This window comes from Martes martes (assembly GCF_963455335.1).
Source record: "Martes martes genome assembly, chromosome: 4".
In the NCBI taxonomy this organism is placed as follows: Eukaryota; Metazoa; Chordata; class Mammalia; order Carnivora; family Mustelidae; genus Martes; species Martes martes.
Window position 1 is genome coordinate 163,974,901 of NC_137891.1, and position 20,104 is coordinate 163,995,004.

Here is a 20,104-nt window from a genome sequence, read left to right on the forward strand (position 1 = left end):
AGGCTCCAGGGGTCTTCAGGTTGGAGCGGGGTTTCTACAAAGGCAAGGGGCGCTGAGTGAAATAAACTGTGAGGGCTGAGACAGGAATTCCTGTGATTTCATTGAGTCCAACTGCAGCCGCTCCCCGCACAGAGCTACAGAAACCGAGAAATGGGGATCAAGGAAGAGCCATTTTTCTGACAAATACACTGCAACTGGCCGATCTTCCAACTGCGGGAGACTTCTCCCAACCCGGCAGGGCGAGTGTAGGGCACGCGAGGTCCTGCCGAGTCGGGACGCGGGCTGTGTGCGCGTCCCAGCCTCACCGCAGACGTAGATAAGCGGTAAGTACCGCCCCTTTAGTGAGGCAGCCTCCAATCCTGTTACAGGTTTCGGCCCAGACCCCATCCTGAGCCAATCCTCAATCGGATTTCGGCCTCCCGCCTGAAGGCTTCCGCCCATCCTCAAGATGGCGCCCCAATCCCGAGGCCGCGGGGCTGCAGACACAGGATAGGGGCGGGGTTCGGGGAGAGGGGTGGGTCTGCGGCTCTGGCCCGAGAGGTGGGGGCGGTGCGTCACTTCCGTTGTCAGGTGGCGGCGCCGCAGCCATGGAGGGAGGCGGCGGCGGCGGTGGCGGCTCGGGTGGCTGCGCTGGGAGGCGGCGGTGAGCGGCTCCCACGCTCCCGGCCCGGCCCCGGCCCCCCGGGACGGAGCGCCGAGCAGTCCCGGCTCCGGGCTACGGACTATGGGCGAGCAGCGCTGAGCACCGGGGGAAGGTGAGGGCGGGGGTCCCGGAGCGGGGAGCCAGGCGGGGGCGGTGCGGGTTGGCGGGGCGGGCCTCAGCGGCCGTGGCGATGGGACCCGGGTGACACCCCGAGGCCGTCCGGGTGCGACAGAAATGGCAACAGCGAACGCCCCCTCCTCTGCTGGGGTCTGCCCTTCCCGAGCGGCGGGGGCGGGGGGCTGCTGTGCGCGGGGTACCGGCCGGCCGCGGGGAGCCTTGGTCGGGCCGGAGCTCTAGGAGGTGGGCACTGCCAGCCTTTCTCGGAGTCATTCGGCCAGTAGTGAGGGCACCGGCGTTTGAACTCAGCTAGCCCCAAGAGACACCCTCTGCCTCTCCATGCTTTCCTCCCGATCCCGACAGGGACTTGAAAGTTAGAAGGAGTCCCCAGGGCGGGCCAGCCAGGGCTTTCCTCCAGGAGTTTTCATCCGTCGCAGTTGAGGAAATTTGGGCATCGCGGGAGACGTTCAGGTGCGGGTCAGAGCTACCTGGTTGCCAGTGCTGCCTTTGGTCGGCCTTTTCCTGGGAGATAGCACGCCGCTGTGGTCAGTGTCACCTGCAGTGCCAGGTCAGGCCCGCCCATTCCCACACCACTCGGCCACACCTTCCGGGCTGTGGGTTAGGGCTTTGGGATTTCCGACGCTGCGTTCTCTGCCAACCCCCACTCCCTAGGTTTGGTGCCCGTTTGTTGGCGGAAGGAAGAGATGACAGCTGCCTTTGGTGGCAGGATAGACTTTGCTCTGTTTTAAGTCACGGGAGAAACTGGTTAGCTTTGCTTGGTTTTGAGAGCAGTGGGGAAGAAGGTAGTCACCCTGGGCTGGGCACATTTTCCTCTTGGCTTAGCTTTGCATGAGATAAGGAAGAGCAGAATATGCAATTGTATGGCCAGAAAATCCTTGTTTGTAAACAGTGCTGGTGAGCTGCTTCGTGACTCCTTGTGGGCCTGCTGTGACAGTGGTTTGCAGAGGTAGCCCTCATTTATTCATTCATTCCCCACATGACAACAACAGTGTCTTTGCCTGGAGAAGCAAGGACCCTCTGGTATAGTGGTGAAGAGTGGGCTTTGGAGTCAGACTCCCTGAGTTCAGATTTTGGCTCAGCATCTTTCTAGCTGTGTGACAGTAGGCGAGTGGTATAACCTCTCTGTGCCTCAGTATCCTCATCTTTAAAACAGGGGTGATAACATAGAGTTGTTGTAAATATTTAAAAAGTTAACACATGTAGGGGCACCTGGCTGGCTCAGTCAGTGGAGCTTTCAACTCTTTTTTTGTTTGTTTAGGATTGTATTTATTTATTTGAGAGAGAGAGAGAGAGAACCGGCATGCGCCCAAGTCCAGGGAGAGGGAGATGGAGAAGCAGACTCCCCATTGAGCCAGGAGCCCCACTGGGGGGCTTGATCTCAGAACCCTGAGGTCATGACCTGAGCCAAAAGCAGATGCTTAGTTGACTGAGCCATCCAGGTGCCCTGAGCTTGTGACTCTTGATCTTAGAGTTGTAGGTTCAAGCCCTACATTGGGTGTAGAGATCACTTAAAAATAAAATCTTAAAAAAAAAAAAGTTAACTCATGTAAAACACACAGAACCATGTCTGTCACATGATACTTGATAGCTTATTTCAAGAAGCTGGTGGTTTGGTTAAGGGAGCCTGACCGTAAACAAGTAGTTGAAATAAGGTGTAAAAAGGCTAGTAGCAGCAGACACAGAGGGTTGTGGGAGCCCAGCCTGGGTCGGGGAGCGGGTCCTGGGAAGCCTTGGCTGAAGTGATGACAGTGGTGCTGTGTCTAGAAGGATGGGAAGGCTTAGCCAGTGAAGCATGGAAGGATAAGGTGTTCTCCCTAGAGATAAGTACATGCATAGTTTGTGTTTTAAATTGAAAGGTTTTTTTTTTTTTAAAAGATTTTATTTATTTGACAGAGAGAGACACAGCAAGAGAGAGAACACAAGCAGGGGGAGCGGGAGAGGGAGAAGTAGGCTTCCGGCCGAGCAGGGAGCCCAACCCTGGGATCATGACCTTAGCCGAAGGCAGACACTTAACAACTGACACACCCAGGCACCCCTAAATTGAAAGTTTTAATTAATTTATTCATTTAAGTAATCTCTACACCCAGTGTGGGGCTGGAACTCAGAACCCCTAGATCAAGGGTCACACATTCCATTGCCGGAGCCAACCATGCGTCCCTGAGTATATGCATAGTTTATTCCAGAAACCTCAGATTGTGCCATGTGGTGGTATGAAAGTCAGCATGGTGCAAGGTAAGGCAGTGTAGGTTGACAAGGAAATGCCACGTTAACAGGTTAGGACTTTATGCCAGGGGCAGTGAAAAGGTTTTCAAGTGGAGGAGTGACATGATTGGATCTGTGTTTTAGAATGATCTGCCTGGAGTCAGTCCCAGCAGAGGAGGGGAGAGCCTAAAGGACTAGATTCCTCTCAAGAGGCCACTGCAGGCCCCTAACCAGGGAGAGTTGGTGCCAGGATGGAGACTCTCTGCCGAGAAAGCACTGTAGGCACAGGGTGGCAGGTGTCAAGCTCCCTGCCTTGGTCTGAGCTTCGCCCAGCAAAGAAGTGCCTGGTGCATGTGCCCCTCCCTTCCTGGGGTTGCAGATCACTTGAGCAACTGGGGAGGTAAGGCTGCCCTCTCAGAAGGCCTGTCGTAGGGGGTGCTGACCTTGCTCCACTGTGTCTTTTTCTTTAGACCTGGGAAGGCAGCACACTGTTGTCACTGAGAGCCTGTTTAGGGGGCGCCTGGGTGGCTTGGTCATGAAGCATCTGCCTTCGGCTCAGGTCATGATCCCGGGGTCCTGGGATTGAGCCCTGCATCGGGCTCTCTGCTCAGCAGGAAGCCTGCTTCTCCCTCTTCCTCTCCCCCTGCTTGTGTTCTCTCTCTCGCTGTGTCTCTCTCTGTCAAATAAATAAATAAAATCTTAAAAAAAAAAAAAAAAAAGAGCCTGTTTGGCTCTGCAGTAAGACAGATCTGAGTTCCAGTCCCAGCCCTGCTGGTCACTAGAGGTAACTTTTTCTCTCCATGCCCAACTTTGTCATCCTTCAAGTGGGGATAGCGAGGCCCCTCCCTAGGAGGGCAGTTGTGAGGATTAAGATGTTGTGGGTTGAGCATTTAGCACACATGGAGTGAGAAACACTTGGTAAGTGTTATTACAGACTGGAGGAAAGAACTTCCAAGAAAGAGTTGAACTGCACCCCATGGCGCTGTCAGAAGTGTCCTGAGGGATCACAAGATCACAGGATTTTATTGTATTCTTCTGAAAAGAAAATCTGTGGGGAGTTTACCCAGTCTGTATGGGAGCCCTGTGGATGATTCAGCTCAGCTCTTTGAAAGAACCAATTTTTTTTTAAAAATAGGAGGAGTGCTGAGGAAAAAAAAAAATACCATGTTTTAAAGTATTCACGAGAAAAAAGGTATTTAGAGTTTCTTCTGTGTGTGTCCCTCTTAGTGACCCTGGTCTGGTATCTGAGTTAGTTTCCGCAAGAAGCATCACACACATTGATGTGTGGAGGGGCTCAAAATGCAGAGCCCCAGTTGCACACGCGTGAGCCCCCGTATGTGGTGGAAGGCGGATGGAGAGGCAGTCCCTGTTCTGGAGGAACTTGCGGTCCAGCAGGGATGAGGCAGGCTCCTAACCAATTAACACTTGCATGGTTTGGCAAGTCTCACAGCAGTCTGTGCGTCGTGTGGTGGGAACCAAGAGGAAGGAGCAATTCCACTGGGGGAGAAGGAGGAGATTGGGGAGAACGTCAGAGAGCCCTTAGAGCTTAACTGGCTCCCAAAGGGTGAGGAGAGTTTTCTGAGGGCTCACAAGGCACCCCGGGCAAGGGAGCAGCGTGGCACGGGCTGGGATGCATGCTGGTGTGGGTGCGACTTCAGAAACCACAGAGGCTCTGGCACAGGGTTGTGGGATGTGTTGGGAGAGGTCAGCGCCAGTCCAAGTTGCTTGAACTTCTTATTCTCTTGCAGTGGGATGCTTTGTTTTAAATGGGGAAAGCACCGCTAGACCCACATCTTCCCCAGCCAGAGCCATCTAGCTGCAGGGAGAGAGTGGACTGGGGAGAGAGCGAGTCTGGAGTCCAGTAGGAGGCTGCTCCAATGCTCAGAGCAAGGGCTTGTGAGGGCCTGGATCAGGCCGAGGCAGTTGGGATGGAGAGGGCAGGTGCTCTTTGGGGAGAAATTGGTCAGACTCTGGAAATGTTTGGAAGTGATGGTTGAGGGAGGAGCAGCAGTGGCAGGTGATGAGAAGGTTCCTGGTTTGGGTGACAGAGTGAATGATAACACAGAGTTAGGGAGGCTTGAAAGACAGTGGCTGGTGAAACCCACCAGCTCCATTCAGTAAGACCTGAGAGCATCTCACCAGCGAGGATCAGTTACAAAGTCTGTGGCATCCTTTCCAGCTTCAGGCCAGGCTTCCTTCTGGTTGTTCCTGAGTCAGCACCTGGGAGAAAGGCAGCTTCCCTCCCTTCACCTTTCCTCTGCCCAGATTTGCCCAGGGAGGTGACCTTGTACAGCGCTTCAGAAACTCAGCTGGCTGAGTGTGCAGAACTCCTGTAATTTCTCCAGCCTTTGGATGGCCCTGCAGAGCAGCTCTTCTCCACGCAGCTTGAGCTGATGGTGTCCTGGACAGCACCCTCAGGGGAGAGATGGCTTTCCCTGTACTCCCTGGAGATCTTATCTGGAAAGAGAATTTGAGATTGGATTTACTCCCTAGGCTGGATTAGCAGACTTCGTCCCTCTTCTCTAGAAGGAGAGGTCTGCCAGAGGCCACTGGGACTCAGAGCCACCAGAGAGGGGAGAAGGAGTTGCCCCTATGCCCTTGTCCCCCTGAGCTCAACAGGAGTGCAGAGCTAGACCAGAATCTGATTGTGCTATGGAGAGGGTGCGCTGGGAGAACAGGGTTTCAGACAAGCCCTTTGGTACTGGGGAGATTTTCACAGGATTTGTCCTTGGGTTTGTGGGGTCAAGAAGGTAGAAGAGAAAGTGGCCTGAAATCAGAGCATGTCTTCCTCCTCCACCTGCTCAGATGAGACTGGGGCCTTGCAGGTGATCCGGGGCCCACAGCCACGCTGCATATCCTCTCAGGCTCTGTCATCAAGATCTGGGATGGTCATGCGTGTTCCGGGTTACTTACTGCCTTAGCAATGGTTCCATTCTGGCTCGTGGATGCTCGGGTCAGATTTCATTATGAGTGTGTCTAACTTATTCAGCAGGCTCTGCGCTGATGACCTTAGGTGATTCTCTGTCTTTTGCTCTCCATACAGAGCTGTAGTGACTGTCAGATGATTTTGCCCACCTTAGGGATCTGCCGGAATCTGCAGGATTCTAGAAGAGAGGTTGCTGCTTCAAAGAGTACCTTTTATTATTATTATTTTTTTAAAGAATTTCTAAGCTCCCTTTTCATACACTGGAGCATCCTGATTTGGGTCCAGCAAGCAAAGGTATTCTTTGGGGTTGAGGTGCCCCTTCCTGTGGGGGCACTGAGGACTCCTCCCCCTGAAGAGACTACAGCCGCGTAGTGGTCATCCTCTTCTGATTCATGGCGGTCTACCTGGGGAGTGAGTTCAGGCTCCCCAGAGCTTACACAGTGTAGTAATACACAGACCTGACGAGTTAAAAGAAACTCTGGTTGTTGGAAAGCCCCAGAGAAAACTGAGAAGGGCTCTTGTTATTCATAACAAAGCTGTCCCTTCTGAATATGTTTACAGACTGTCACCTACTTGGCAAAAGGGACAGAAAATGTTTAACTTTTAAAGAGTCTGTGACCCAACCATCCGGGAGGAAGACAAAGGGGCACAGACACTGTAGTGGGAATTGGCAAGAACAGGGCTGTTGTGCCTGTCGTTTGTCTGAGGTTTGATGAGGGGACAACCGGTACTTCTAGAGAGAAGCTTGGTTCCTTGGGAGACCTTAGGACTGGCTAGCCCCAAATTCTGTGGAGCTTTTGGAACCCCGTTTCTGGCTTCTGCCAGTTCTAGAGAACAACGATCCTGCTCCTTTCTGCAGTCAGTGTGGGTGCCTGGAGGTGCTGCGTTTGGCGGGAGTTCCCCAGGATGCATTCTCTTCGGACTCCTTTCCCAGCGCGGTCCCTCCTGAAGGAAGAGGAAGGAAACTAGCCAGAAAAGGGAGATTACCACCACTTTCCAGGTCCTTTGCTAAGTACTCCTCAGTACATAGTAAATGTTTCTCAGAATCTAAGGAAGGAGGGGTGCCTCTGTTTTATAGAGGAGAACCCCAGGCCCAGAAGGGCTAAGTAACTGGTCTACTGTTTCATAGCCGGTAGGAGCAGAGCCAGACTTCCGGCCTACACTTGGGTGACTCTAGGTCCCATGCCAGGCCATTCAGCCTGGGCCAGCTCTGGCCCTCGGGAGTCCAGCCCACACGGAATCTTGGAATCAGGGAGTTGTAGGAAGGGTCTTTGACAAAGCTGAAGCAGTCCCTTCTTTGCCAGAAGATTGGAACTGCCCCTTCCTGCAGGCAGGTCCCTCCCTCTCCTGGCCTGTGGGGAGTGGGTAAGGAGAATTGCAGCCGTATCACCTAGAAGTTAAGGGCCTAGGCTCAGATCAGACCTGGCTTCAAAACCCAGTTCTGCCACTCACCAGTTGAGTGACCTTGAGCAAGTCACTGCCTGTCTTCAGCCTCATCTCCCTCCTCTGTAAAATGGACACTTTGCTCCTTGATCCTAAGGTAGTAATGAGGATTATGCATGAGCTGCTAGTGTCTGTCACAGGTTCAGCCTAGTGCCTGGCCTGCAGCCAGGATCCAGGGCCAGCTCCAGTGAGGTCCAAGTCAGCTCTTCGCTAGCAAGTCTGGGAGTGGTCCGAAAGAGGTGTCCTGAGCCAGCTCCCAGGTCTCTAGTCTGAACGTTTTGGTGGTCCTCCCAGTCTGGATGGATACCAGCTGGCAAGCGGGAAGTTCCTTATGGGCATGTGTGCAAGCTGTCTGAGGGAGCTTCAGTGTACCAGGAGTGCTTTTGTCCCTTCCGTCGGACCTTCCTGATGGCGGCCTCGCAGTGGCATCCAGGCTGGTGCGTTCTGGACACTTCGCTTCTACCCGCAGCCCATGCTGTCCTCCCTCAAGTGTGCCTTCCCTGAGGTCCGGCCTGCCTTGAGACCATTACTTCTCTTAACAATTCTAATGGGTTAAAAAAATTTTAGATTAAAAAAATGTATTGTTATGATAGTGTATGGTAAAATAGTTAAGCAGTATGGAAGAATATAAAATAAAACTCTCTCTCCCCTCCTTGGGCCCCTCGTCCTGCCTGGACGTACCCACTGTTGTGTTTCTTCTAGAAATTTCCTGTGCATATTCAAGTGTGTGTATAATCTTTTTTTCTTTATGTAAATGGGATCATATCATATACAAAATAGTACTGGTTTGTTGTTTGGGTTTTTTTTTTAAACATAATATACCATAGGCATCTTTATCAGCAGGTGTGGATCTAGTCTTATAGGCTGCATATAGGTCCCATAGAATGGAACGTGATGTAGTGAACCATTCCTTTCTTGGTGGACATGTAGAGTGCTTCCTGTCTGGATATCCGTGTGCATGCATATTTTGGTTTTTGTGGTTTTATCTTTTGTGTTTTTTGGCAGCTACACATGGTTCTACAGGAACCTTCATTGGGCACATTTATCTTTGTGAACTTACATGGGTATATGTGTAGGATATGTGTAGGATATATGTAGGATATATGTAGGATAAATCCCCAGAACTGAAAGGCTGGGCCTGAGTTGTGCCTTTTTTTTTTTAACTTTGTTGGCTGTGGTTTCAACACTTTCTGCGCACCTCCCAAGCCTGGGCAGGGGATTCTGAGGTGGCCAAGGCGCAGGCTTCACTCATAGGAGCTCCCCCTCCCAAGAGACAAACAGGCAAGTAGATGCGTGATGAGCGTGTTCTCACCATTGTGAGAACACGAGTTCTCAATGAGTGAGAACACAGTGTGAGAACCACTGAGTGTCAGTGGTAGCTCGTGGACCTCAGCACTGGCCCTGGCTGGCCTCTCAGTGGCTCAGAACAGGTGAGAGTCTCATGGAGGCTCGCCATCTGAATGGCTCACTGAGGGGCACTCTGATGGCCCCTCCTGCCGGAGCCTGTGCCATCCTGCCCCTCTGAGCTGCCACAGCCAGCAGCATTCATGAACTGTATTATTCATTGTGAAAGTTGTGAAATTTAATTGAATTTAATTTTTGATGGAGGCAGTTAAGGCAGTTTGCTGACCCCATTCCAAATTGCCTTTCTTACAGGATGATGGCATAGTGATTTTTGCTGTTAAAAACAGTATAAAGAGAGGGGCCGCCCAGGTGGCTCAGTCGGTTGAACATTTGGCTCTTGAGTTTGGCTCAGGGTGTGATCTCAGGGTCATGAGATGGAGCCCTGAGTTGGCTCTGTGCTGGGCGTGGAGTCTGCTTAAGATTCTGCCCCCCGCCACACACACACACCCCACCAAAAGCAGCGGCAACAACAACAGTATAAAGACAGAAAATCATGTGTACCTGGGCCTGGCCCAGGCTTTCCCCATCTGTTGCTCTGGAAATCTGGGGTGGAAGGAAGGAAACGGAACATTTGTCTAGCGCCTCCCCCACACAGTCCTCAGGGAACCCTGTGCCGGGGCGGCGCTATCCCTCTCCTCTAGGTGAGCCAGGGGCGGGCTGAGAAGCGGATTCAGCTTGCACCATGGACACCAAGGTGGCTCTCAGACTCAGCCAGCCTTTCTTCAGTCACTTGCTCTTTTCTCCTTGCGTGATCTGGGCCATTGTGGGCGGCAAGAACCCAAACTCCACGTGGGACTCCGTGGCAGGCCTGGTTCCCTGGCTGAGTCACTGCACAAGGCAGTCACTGATGGCTTGAGCTGCGAATGGGTCCCCTTAGTAGCAGGGCAGGCTGGCAGGAAAGGAGAGGTCTGTAGGTGACCTGGTCTGTCCTCACTGCCCAAGGCAGAAGGCCCCCCTGCAGAGCCAGGGGGCCCCCAGGAACGTCTCCCAGGCCTGGCTCCTCTGGATGGGAGATACCAGAGAAGCACAGCTACTAAGAGCTACTAAGTCTGTCCCTTCCTCCTCTGACACCCACACACAGTGACGGATTATTTGTTGTCACATCAGCTGCTTCCGGAGGCCCTTGGGAGGGGCGAGTTGGTGGCAGGACGGGCGCAGCTGCTCTCAGAGTGGCTGCTGGTGAGGCTCTCTGCCCCGTCTGCAGGGACTGGTCTCCCCTCCTTACGTCTTTTCCCCCAGGGGCCCACGGGTCCTCCTCTGTGTGCACAGCCTTGGAGCCCTTTCTCCCAGAGTCACTTCTGCCCAGGAGCCTTTTGCTTCCAGACTCTTTGCCCCCGGCCCCCATGGAGACCACAGAGGAGCCCAGTGGGGACTTCCTTGGGGGCAGTGGGACCAAGAGGAACATCTCTGATTGCGTAATCTCCTTGAATGTGACTCTGGCCTCCTAAAGGAGACGGGAGCTGAGCCTCCGAACTGCGGACACTGGGCCTGCTGTGAGCAGGGGGTCTTTGGGCCTTTGCCTGTGCCGGCCACACTGGAGTCCCGCCGGGGAAAGGCGGCCACAGAGGATGGGTCTGGTGTGGATGTGCTGAGGGGGAGCAGACTGGGCACAGGGCCCTCGCTCTGGCCGCCCCTCCCACTTCCCACTGGGCTGAGTCACTTCCTCTCTGGCCGCTGCAGGTACTCTCCCACATGCGGAGAGCAGGGGGGTGGGGTTCACCCTGGGCCAGGAGAGGGAGCTGAGAGGGAGCCGGGCTTGCCTTAGAAGCAGCCAGTTCACTGGGTACCCCCGAGGCAGTAAAGCACGACGTTTAGGGAATGATGTGATGTTACGGATTCTTGACAAATTGGAGCTATACATAGCCTGCATTTTAAAAATGAGCAAAATCATCACACTGTTTTGGAACAGTGAAGATGACAGCGCATGCATGAATCTTTGTCATCAGGGAGTCCTGGCTGAAGCCAAGGGATTACTAATCCGTCTCCCCATCCCCCCAGCTCCATCCTGAGCTCAGAAGCAAATGGCTTCCAGTGGGTTCCTGGAGAGGTTCCTTATACCCTTCAGGCTCCCAGGGAGAGGGTTCGTGCCTACTTCAGGGGTAGCTGTCATTAAAACTCAGAGGAAAAGCTGACAAATAGAGCCCCCCCTTCCCTCCACCTAGCAGGAGGCGAAGAGATCAGGCCTCAGGCAGCCTCCTGTGAGCCTGGTGAGCTGGCCAGGGTCTCTAGGCTTCGCTCTCACGGAGGGGTAGGTGACTAGTAGGAAAACAAAGCAAGTGAGTGACAGAAGCTGGAATTTGAATCTGGATCTACCTGACCTCAAAATCCATCTTGCTCTCCCAACTAGTATTTGGGTCACTGGTCTACGATTTGAAACACTTGGTTCCATGGGCAAAGAATTCCTCTTGGTTCCCTGAGTTGACTTTGTGGTTGGAGAACAGGTTGGAAGTTGGGAGCCTTGGTAGAAACATCTACATGTGAGTTTTGGGGTGCAGTGGGGATGGCTCCCAGAGTGTTTGGGTCGTGGAGGGGTGGGGAACACATACTTGTTGGCTGGTAGAAGGATATCTCAGTAACCCTCAGCTTGGCCCTTCTCTCCAGAGAGACCTGCTTGGGGGCCCAAAACACCTCCTTCTCCAGGGACAAGTTCGGCCCCTCTCTCCCTGCTTGCCTACAGCTTTCTGGCTGGCAGCTCCCTAATTCCAGGAGAACAATTGCTAATAAGGAAGCCCAGAGGGCACTGTCCTCTCTGTGGTTGCCACTACTAGGCCCGCAGCCATCATCAGGTGGGAAAGGACTAGTGGAGGAAGAAAGAATATGGGATTCAGAGCTGGAAAACCTGCGTCCACATCTGTCCTCTTTGAGTAACTTTAGGCAGGTCTCAGGATCTCTGAGTCTCCATTTCTTTTTCTAGACAATGCTGGTTGGGTGGTAGTGGTGGGGGGGCAGGAGCGTGGGTCAGTTACAGTCATGTATTGGAAAGAGCTTTGTAAACTACAGAGCTGTGTGCAAAAGTTAGTTGTTGTGAGAGTTCATTGAGGCTGTGGGCCTCCTATGTGGGCTCTGAGTCCGAAATTCACCATCCAGGAAGGAGCCTGGGGAAGTTTCGAGGGAATTGTCAGAACTCGAGTGTGGAGGGGTCTGGTCTACCAAGCAGAGCCACAGGTCTTAGTCGGGTCATCTGCTCAGATTTCACACTGCTCACCTCAAGCCTTGGTGTTTCTTTCCAGGTGTAGTCAGATAAAATGCAGACTTGAGCCCCAGGTTCTCTTCTCTGCGGGTAGCAAGAGTGCTAGGAATCTTTCTGATCCATAGAAGGACCTTCACACTACTAGCCTAGAGTGACCCAGAGGACCGATCACTGGTGTGAGGGGCAGCCCACGCCGTCATTCACGTGCGCCCACATCTTGCTGCGTGAGAGCAGATCTTTTTGCTGGCTTCAGCCGAAAGGGGGCTAGTGTGTCCCTTTGCCAGTGAGAGGTTGGGCCCAAGCCTCAGGCATGCTATGAATGAATTCACTCCTCAGTGGGGGCCGCTCTCTGGCAACAGACACCGGCTAAGCACAGCACCTGGCCAGCAGCCAGCCTGGCACCCTCCCTGCCCCAGGCATCCAAGCATTTCTGACATAGAACTTTGCCTGGACAAATGGTTCCCGGCACCCTTGCAGCCCAGTTCCCTATAGCTGTGATCTGATCCTGGATTCTGTCTCCTGCCATGAGTGGGTGGACCAGCCGTCAGTACTGCTGGGCCCCACTCCAGCCCTAGCCTCCAGCTGGGTGATCTCTGTCCCCTGCCCCATTGTGGCTTCTTATGCATTCTGGGTGCATAACAAACAGATCTACACTCTGTTTTCTCCTTCAGTAGTGTGCCAGGCCCTGGGCAGTGTGCAGGGAAGCAGCAATGAACGGGAGTTGCTCCCTCAGTGGTGGGGGCAGTCAGATAAACCAGTGGTTACAGGACAGTGGGAGGGGACAGAGGTATGCTCAGATGCTCTGGCAGCTGGAGGAGGAAAGGACTTGCTGCAGTGAGGACCGAGGGAGGATGATGAGCCAACCCGGGAGAAGAGGGCAGGGCAAGGGTGTGCACAGCACACTCAGGGAATTGTGAGTCATTTGGTGTGGCTGGATTTAGGGGGCCTCCCAAGGCAGTGAGGCTGGACAGGTAGCCTGGGTCTGGCCAGGCTCACCGAGGAGTTGGGGTTTCCTCCTGAACACCAGAAGGGTATCAGAGGACCCCCACGGCAGAGATGGACAGAAACACTGCAGGCTCAGGTCCCAGAGCAGAGGAGAAAGTGCGAGGTGCTAGAATCTGTTACTCAAGGCCCCCGTTACAGGGGTAGCTGAGGCGGGTCTTCTAAGGAGTCTTTACTGCGTCCTTCCTGATGGGCCACCTAGAGCAGTGTCCCGCTTGCCTTGCACCTGAGTGGGGGAGGAACCCTTTGAAGATGTGCTGCAGAAAGACGCCACCAGGTGGCAGACCTGGAGATGGCACAAAGGCCTCTTTCTTCCCTTCAGCACCATGTTTGCAGGGGCTGAAGGTGGGGGGCATTCAAGACTCGGTTCCTGCCAGCCCGCCTCTGCCCAACAAGGATGAGATCCCGTGTCCTGCCACTGTGGACTGTGTCCCCACAAGGAGTCCCTTTGAATCTGTGAATCTGGACAGCACATTCCTGCAGGGCTTTGGGAGCTGCTCCATCCAGCATCTCCAGCAGCTTGCTCTTTCTCCTGTCTCTGACCTCAGAGTCAGTTGCAGGCATCGTGACCTTCACCCCCAGACTCTTCAGCGACTCTCACCTAAGAAGGATGTTCTCTCATGTAACCACAGTGTACTTTTCAAATTCAGGAAACAACATCCACACAGTCCGTAGATTTTGTGAGTTGGCCAGCCATATCCTTTATGCCTGCCCCTCACCCCCCAGGATCACACACTGCATTTACTTGTCTTATGTCTTTAGGCTCCGTTAAGCTAGACTGGCTCCACAGTCAGTGTTTTGCTTTATTTATTTATTTATTTTTAAGATTTTATTTATTTGAGGGCAACTCCCTCAGGTCCCCTCCCTCCTTGGGAGCTTTGTACTATCACTTTGCTATACCTCAATAAACCTTGCTTTACTGCCCACCAAAAAAAAAGAAAAAAAAGGATTTTATTTATTTGAGAGAGAGAGAGAGAGTGTCTGTGAGCACAAGCGGGGGGAGGGGTAGAGGGAGAAGCAGACACCCCCCCACCCTGAGCAGGTGGCCCGACAAGGAGCTCTCAAGAAGGGGCTCTCGATCCCAGGACCCCGGGATCATGACCTGAGCTGAAGGCAGAGGCTCAACCCACTGAGCCCCTGTCACTGTGTTTTTGAAGCCTACAGGCATGTTTTTGTTGAATGTCCCTCAGTTTGGGTTCATCTTGTGATCACATTCAGGCTCTACATTTGGTGCAAAATAACAACTGTAAGTTGATGTTGTATCAGGAGTAATATGATGTCCGTTCTGTTATTAATGATAGTAACTTTGATCACTCAATTTAAAAATTGAGGTATATATACACACAGTTTCACAGATCCTTTAATTATCTAGTTCAGTCGTTTTAACAAATGCACATCCTGGACTAGAGGCACTAGGTCTTAATTCCAGACTTCTGGACAGTCCCTTACTGTGCCCTGGGTTGATGAATGCCAACTGGTGCTCCAGCCACTGCTTCCCCCCAGACCCATGAACAGAGCAAGAGCACGAGCTGCTGTGGGCCTCTGCACTCCATCTGCTCCCCGGCATCTCTCCCCTCCTCAGTAGCTCGGGTAGTGCCCCCCACCACCACTTCCCCAGGCCAGCGGCCCAGTGGCAGGTTCAGGGTCTCTTAAGCCTTCTCTCTGGGTACCCTCTTTCTTCTGCCTCTACCCAATCCCTCCCCCTATTCAGTGCCTATTAAGTAACAACCCCTTTCTCTTCTGGGCCGGAGAAATACAGAGCTAGGTATTTAAGCTAATAACAGCGCATGCTACCGAACGCTACAGTATAGAGGCAGGCACTCTGCTGAACCTCTTTTTTTTTTTTTTTTTAAGATATTATTTATTTATTTGATAGAGATCACATGTAGGCAGAGAGGCAGGTGCGGGGGGCGGGTGGGAAGCAGGCTCCCAGCTAAGCAGAGAGCCTGATGTGGGGCTCGATCCCAGGACCCTGAGATCATGACCTGAGCTGAAGGCAGAGGCTTACTTAACCCACTGAGCCATCCAGGTACCCCTCTGCTGAACCTTTTGCATGGGTTGTCTTACTGAATCCTTAGCCCAACCTCCTAAGGTAGGTGTTGTGCTCTGTGTTTTGTAGATGCTGACTAAGTAACTTGTCCAAGATCTTACCACTGCTAAGTGATGGTGCTGGGGTTTGAAGCAGGATTGACTCACCCCAGAACGCTAGCTCTGACTCAGAGGTTCCCAGCCGGTGTGGGTTATGTGGATCGAGATGTCATCCCTTCAGCCTGCGGGTGACTGGGCCAGGCACAAGATGGCAGGGGTCCTGTGTGCTCTTACCCCCAAGTGTCATAGACATGGTTCTGTCTGTGTTGTGCTGTGAAGAAGCCCAAGACCCATTGCTCTAACCATGTTATTGTGCTCCCTTAGTGTCCTCTCTGCTCCCTCCCTCCTGGGGTGGGGTGTGGGTCTAGACACCCAGACCTTTAACACATGTGCGGCCAATAGGATTGAGGCCAGGGATGGGTGGGAGCTCTTTGCTCCTTTTTATGCACTGTGTGAGCCAAACAGAGCTGCAGGGTCCCTGCCTTCAGTAGACAGTGCCAGAGGTGAAGTCCAGAAGACAGAGGTCTGTACTGCTCAAGGACTTTTTGTTTGTTTGGTTTGGTTTGTTCTGGCAGAGCCAGAAAACATGGGAGTCGGGGGAGGGGCTGCTGGCAGGGACTGCTTGGATCTTGACACTGTCCGCTCAGCCTGACCCTGCAGTGTAGACACAGTCCTTTGGCTCCTGGCAGGCATGGGAGGCTCCTGACGCGTTATGGCTACCAGCCGCCATTGTCATCATACATCCAGACCCATGGCAAACAATGCACTGGGCCAGGGTCTGCTGCCCTCTCCTTGCGGAGACTGACCTTGCCCTCTGCCTTCACTGGTTTGGTGTGCAGGGTCACCCATCTCTCCAGGAACCCAGAGGTTGCAGCAGGAAGCCCAGGCAGGGTTGAGTGCAGAACTTTCTGTGCAGTGGGCGGGCTTCATCGCTGCCCCTCATACTTGTGGGGGACAGGGGGCTCGCTCCATCTCTGTGCACGTGTGCGTGTCGCTGCCTGGTGTGTCTGTGAACCTTCGTGTGGGGGATACTTCTGGGTGTGAGTGATGGTCCCCTCCTTGGTCTGGCTGGGCTTCAGCGGCTTTGTAGTGGGTAGAAGTGAAGGAAGGCTGAGCTGGGGGGCCCTCAGCACCATCTCTTTGCAACCCACCTCCTTTTGTGGTTGATGGGATATCCACCCCATTGAATCACATCCTGCCATAGAGGGTCCTGCTTGGCTATCCTGGACACTGTCACACTGCACCCCCGGATTTGGCATCACGGACTTAGAACCTTATGTATCGCTAATGGCCCAGCCATTATTGCCTTGTGGGAGAGTTGGGCTCCCATCACCCAGCCCCTTTGGGTTAAAGTGACCTTAACCCCAAATTGACAAGGTAGGGCAGTCATCCTCCTCCTCTGGTCATGGCATGGTGGCTGTCATAGAGCTTCGCCCCTCCAGCACTGAGGCCCTTGACTCACTCCCCAGGCTGGGCCAAGCAAGTGAACCCCCGTCTTTTAGGATTGAGGCACACAGCTGGCAGATGGGGGAAGCCAGGCTGATTCTCTTTCAGTGCCTGTCTCCTGGCTCCTCCCTCCCTGCCACTGTTGCCTCACTTTGCTTCCCAGTGAGGGCAGGTTCTAAGGGAACTGGTGCTAACTTAGGAGGGTAGCACTTTTAAAGTTGACAGATTTAAAGCTCTAGAGACTTCTAAGCCAGGACAGCTGAGTTCCTGGAGAGCTGAGCAGCAGGCCCAGGAAACACCCAGGCAAATGGCTGTCCCTTAGCCAGACTGGGCCCGGGCCCTTCACTCCAGCCTAAGGACCGGTGTCTCTGGAGGGGCCTGGCCCCAAGTCCTTCTAGACCAAGGTAGCCACACCTTCCACCTCAGAGATCTCACCGTGAAGCCGGGATACCTCAAAGCAGCATCTCGAATGGGAGCATCAGTGGCCATTTGCAGGTGTGTCTCTGGAAGGGGACCCATCAGGATGATGCGGGGGGGCACATCCTCCCTGTGCCTCCGCAGGGGGATGGGAGACAGGAGGGTCCGTCCTCGGAGGTTTGTCTTTGCTGACCCCTCTAGCAAGCGCGAGGCAGCTTCCTATTTTCTGGGCCTCCTTTTCACACCCCTTCCTTTGCTCCGCCAGCCCTGGGTGGCAGGAATGGATGTTCAGGAAGGGAAACAGCCTTGCTCCCGCTTCCCCTGCCAGCATCTTTTCCCTCTCCCTGCCTGTCTGCTCCCATCCTTCTGTCAGCCTGCATTTTGGAGCAGTTCCCAAGCCATGTGCTTGAGCTGAATCCTGAGTGGGGTGGGTGGGGTCAGGCTGAGCCCCCTCATTGTCTGTGCGGCAGCTGCTCCCGACAAACTGTTGTCTAGACCGTGCCTGCGCGGAGGCGTCCCGGCAGCGTCTACGCAGATGCAGATACGGTGGCACCTCCGTGGTGCTCTCCAGGGAACCAGCCAGAGAGGGGGGCTTAGTGCTGCAGGGAAGATGGCGACTGAGGGTAGCATGGAAGCCAGGCCAGCTTACCTCCTGGGGCGGGAGCAGCTCCCGCACAGGGCTGCTGACCCCGTGACAACCATCACCACCAACTGGAGGGGAGGCGTCCAGCCATTCATAGAGAATCTGTGGGACCAGGAGTTGGGGGTGCAGTGGTTTCATACACATGCGTAGTTTTTTTTTCCTTGTGGAATTTTTAGTCTAGTGGTGGGGAAAGACAGTAAGCGTATAAACACACACATAAGGATGCCTGGCAGTGGTTAAGCATCTGCCTTCGGCTCAGGTCCTGGGATCGATCCCTACATCAGGCTCCTTGCCAGTAGGGATCCTGCTTCTGCCTCTTGTTCTCCCTGCTTGTGCTCGCTCTCCTGCACGCACGTGCTCTCTGTCTCTCTCTCTCTCTCTGACAAATAAATAAAATCTTTAAAAAAATAAACACACAAATACATGCATAATCACAAGATATGGAAAGTGCTATGAATGGAAATTCCATGATAGAGTAACTGGGACCCAGTGATGGGGGAGATATCAGGGAGGGCTTCTCTGAGGAGGTGGTATTTTATTTATTTATTTATTTATTTATTTATAGATTTTATTTATTTATTTGACAGAGGCATAGGGAGAGCGAGAACACAAGCAGAGGGAGAGGGAGAAGCAGGCTTCCCGCTGAGCAGGGAGCCCATGCGAGGCTTGATTCCAGGATGCTGGGATCATGACCTGCGCTGAAGGCAGAAGCCTAATGACTGAGCCACCCAGGCGCCCCTCTGAGGAAGTGATACTTAAATTGAGAAGGATGTATAGAAGTTAGGCGAAAAGTGGGAATGCTGCTCCAGACACATTATTGCCCAGCTTTTTAAGACTTTTCTAGAAGTAGTTTCATTCTTCCCTGCTTTTGTGTGAATGACTTTGAATCTGTTTCCACCATAAGCCTCTTTGGCAGAAGTCACGGCCGAGCCTGACTGTGGCTTCTGTTCCATCTGGGGCCTGTCAAGGCCTACTGAGTTACATGATCTTGCTTACTCTCAGTGTGAAATCGTGGGTCTGCGCCTCAGTGGCACAGCTCTGCAAACAAATTGGGGCTTGATGAGAGGCAGGCCTGGTAGATTGGACTAAAGGTATGCCAGGCCATCTCCCCTGCTTTCCATTTCCTTGCCGGAGTCTGTCTCCTGGGGTCTAGAATAAGGGCGGGAAAGGCAGCACATAAAGACTTAAGCTAACTAGTGACTATGCACCTGTCTCAGTATAGAAAGGGCGGCCTTCCAGGAATAACAGCCTACATAAGCGTTTAAACTTTTTTTTTCTTAAGATTTTATTTATTTATTTATTTATTTATTTATTTGTCAGAGAGAGAGAGAGAGCGTGCGTGTGCAGGCACAAGCATGGGGAGCGGCTAGCAGAGAGAAAAGCAGACTCCCAGGACCCCAGGATCATGACCTGAGATAAAGGCAGACGCTTAACTGACTGAGCCAACCAGGCGCCCCTGTTCTTACCAGGGAGACTGTGTAGATATTTCAAGTGATGCTGCAGGATACTGTCATGTAGGGATGTTACTGATTTTTTTTTTTTACAGCTTTCCTGAGATATATTTCACCTACTGTAAGATTCACCTTCATCATGTATTTTAGGTGGGAGAAAAGGAAGCTTACAAAGTGGTACCACAGTGTGGTCCAAATGTTGGTAATAATGAAACTAGAAGCGTGCTCTTGTGAGCAGACAGGAAAGTCCACTCGAGTGTTAGCAGTGACTACATCTGGATGCTGAGATTATGGGTACCTTGTATTCTTATTTTTGCATATCTGTGTTTTCTAATGTTTCTGCAGGGAATGCTAATTCTGTATGAAGAAAAAATTATGGAGGTTTAGGGTTCAGTGTCCCCAAGCCTGTCTGGGAAGGATAAAGTCTGCATTCCTAACTTGGCCATTAGGTCCCCCAGATCTGGCCCTTGTCCCTCCCTCTGGGTCACCTCTCATCCCTTGCTTCATGCTCTATACTGTGGCAACACAAAGTCCTTGGAGCTTGTTGCTTCTGTGCCATTTCTTACCCATGTGGGTTTGCTAACTCGGGTCCCTCTGCCTAGAATGACCTTGCCCCTTGCCCGGCTCATCCAGTATCACCTCCTCAGGGAAGTTTTCCCTGAGCTGCCTGAGGGCCAAGGGCCCCTCCTCAGGGCTGGGCAACTGGCCTTCCTGGGCATCCCTGTGGCCTCTGCCCTCTCTACCCTCTCTCCTCCGCCCATGTCCAGAACAGTGCCTCCCCGAACTGTTAACTGTCAGCAGCTGAAAGGAGCAACTAACTCTCTTGTCTTATTTAATCCACATCCAGAGGTCATATTCTAGAATCTGGCTCCTGGGTCCATCTTTCATCTTAACCCTGGAGGAGACAGGGATTTCCAGGTAGATCCAGGCGCTCAGTGACCTCCACCAGCATCCTTTCACTGGCCCTTAAATGCACAATATATGTTTTCCTTAAAAGTAATAAAAAAATTGAAAATAGGACAAAGAAGAGAAAGTAGATCCCTGCCATTGACAACTTTGGGTGTTTTTCCATCAGAGAGGACCTCAAGGGAGGTCCTCTATCATGGAATTT

The 20,104-nt window shown here is 52.8% G+C and overlaps 1 protein-coding gene across 1 annotated transcript in view; it reads left to right on the forward strand.

The window, feature by feature from the left end:
* The first annotated feature begins 556 nt into the window (after window positions 1–556).
* The window catches only part of STK40 (serine/threonine kinase 40), a 39,299-nt gene continuing 19,751 nt past the window's right edge, over window positions 557–20,104 (forward strand). The window contains exon 1 of the mRNA XM_080801543.1: window positions 557–755. The gene's annotated coding sequence lies outside the window, so the exon portion shown is untranslated. The remainder of the gene's footprint in view (window positions 756–20,104) is intronic.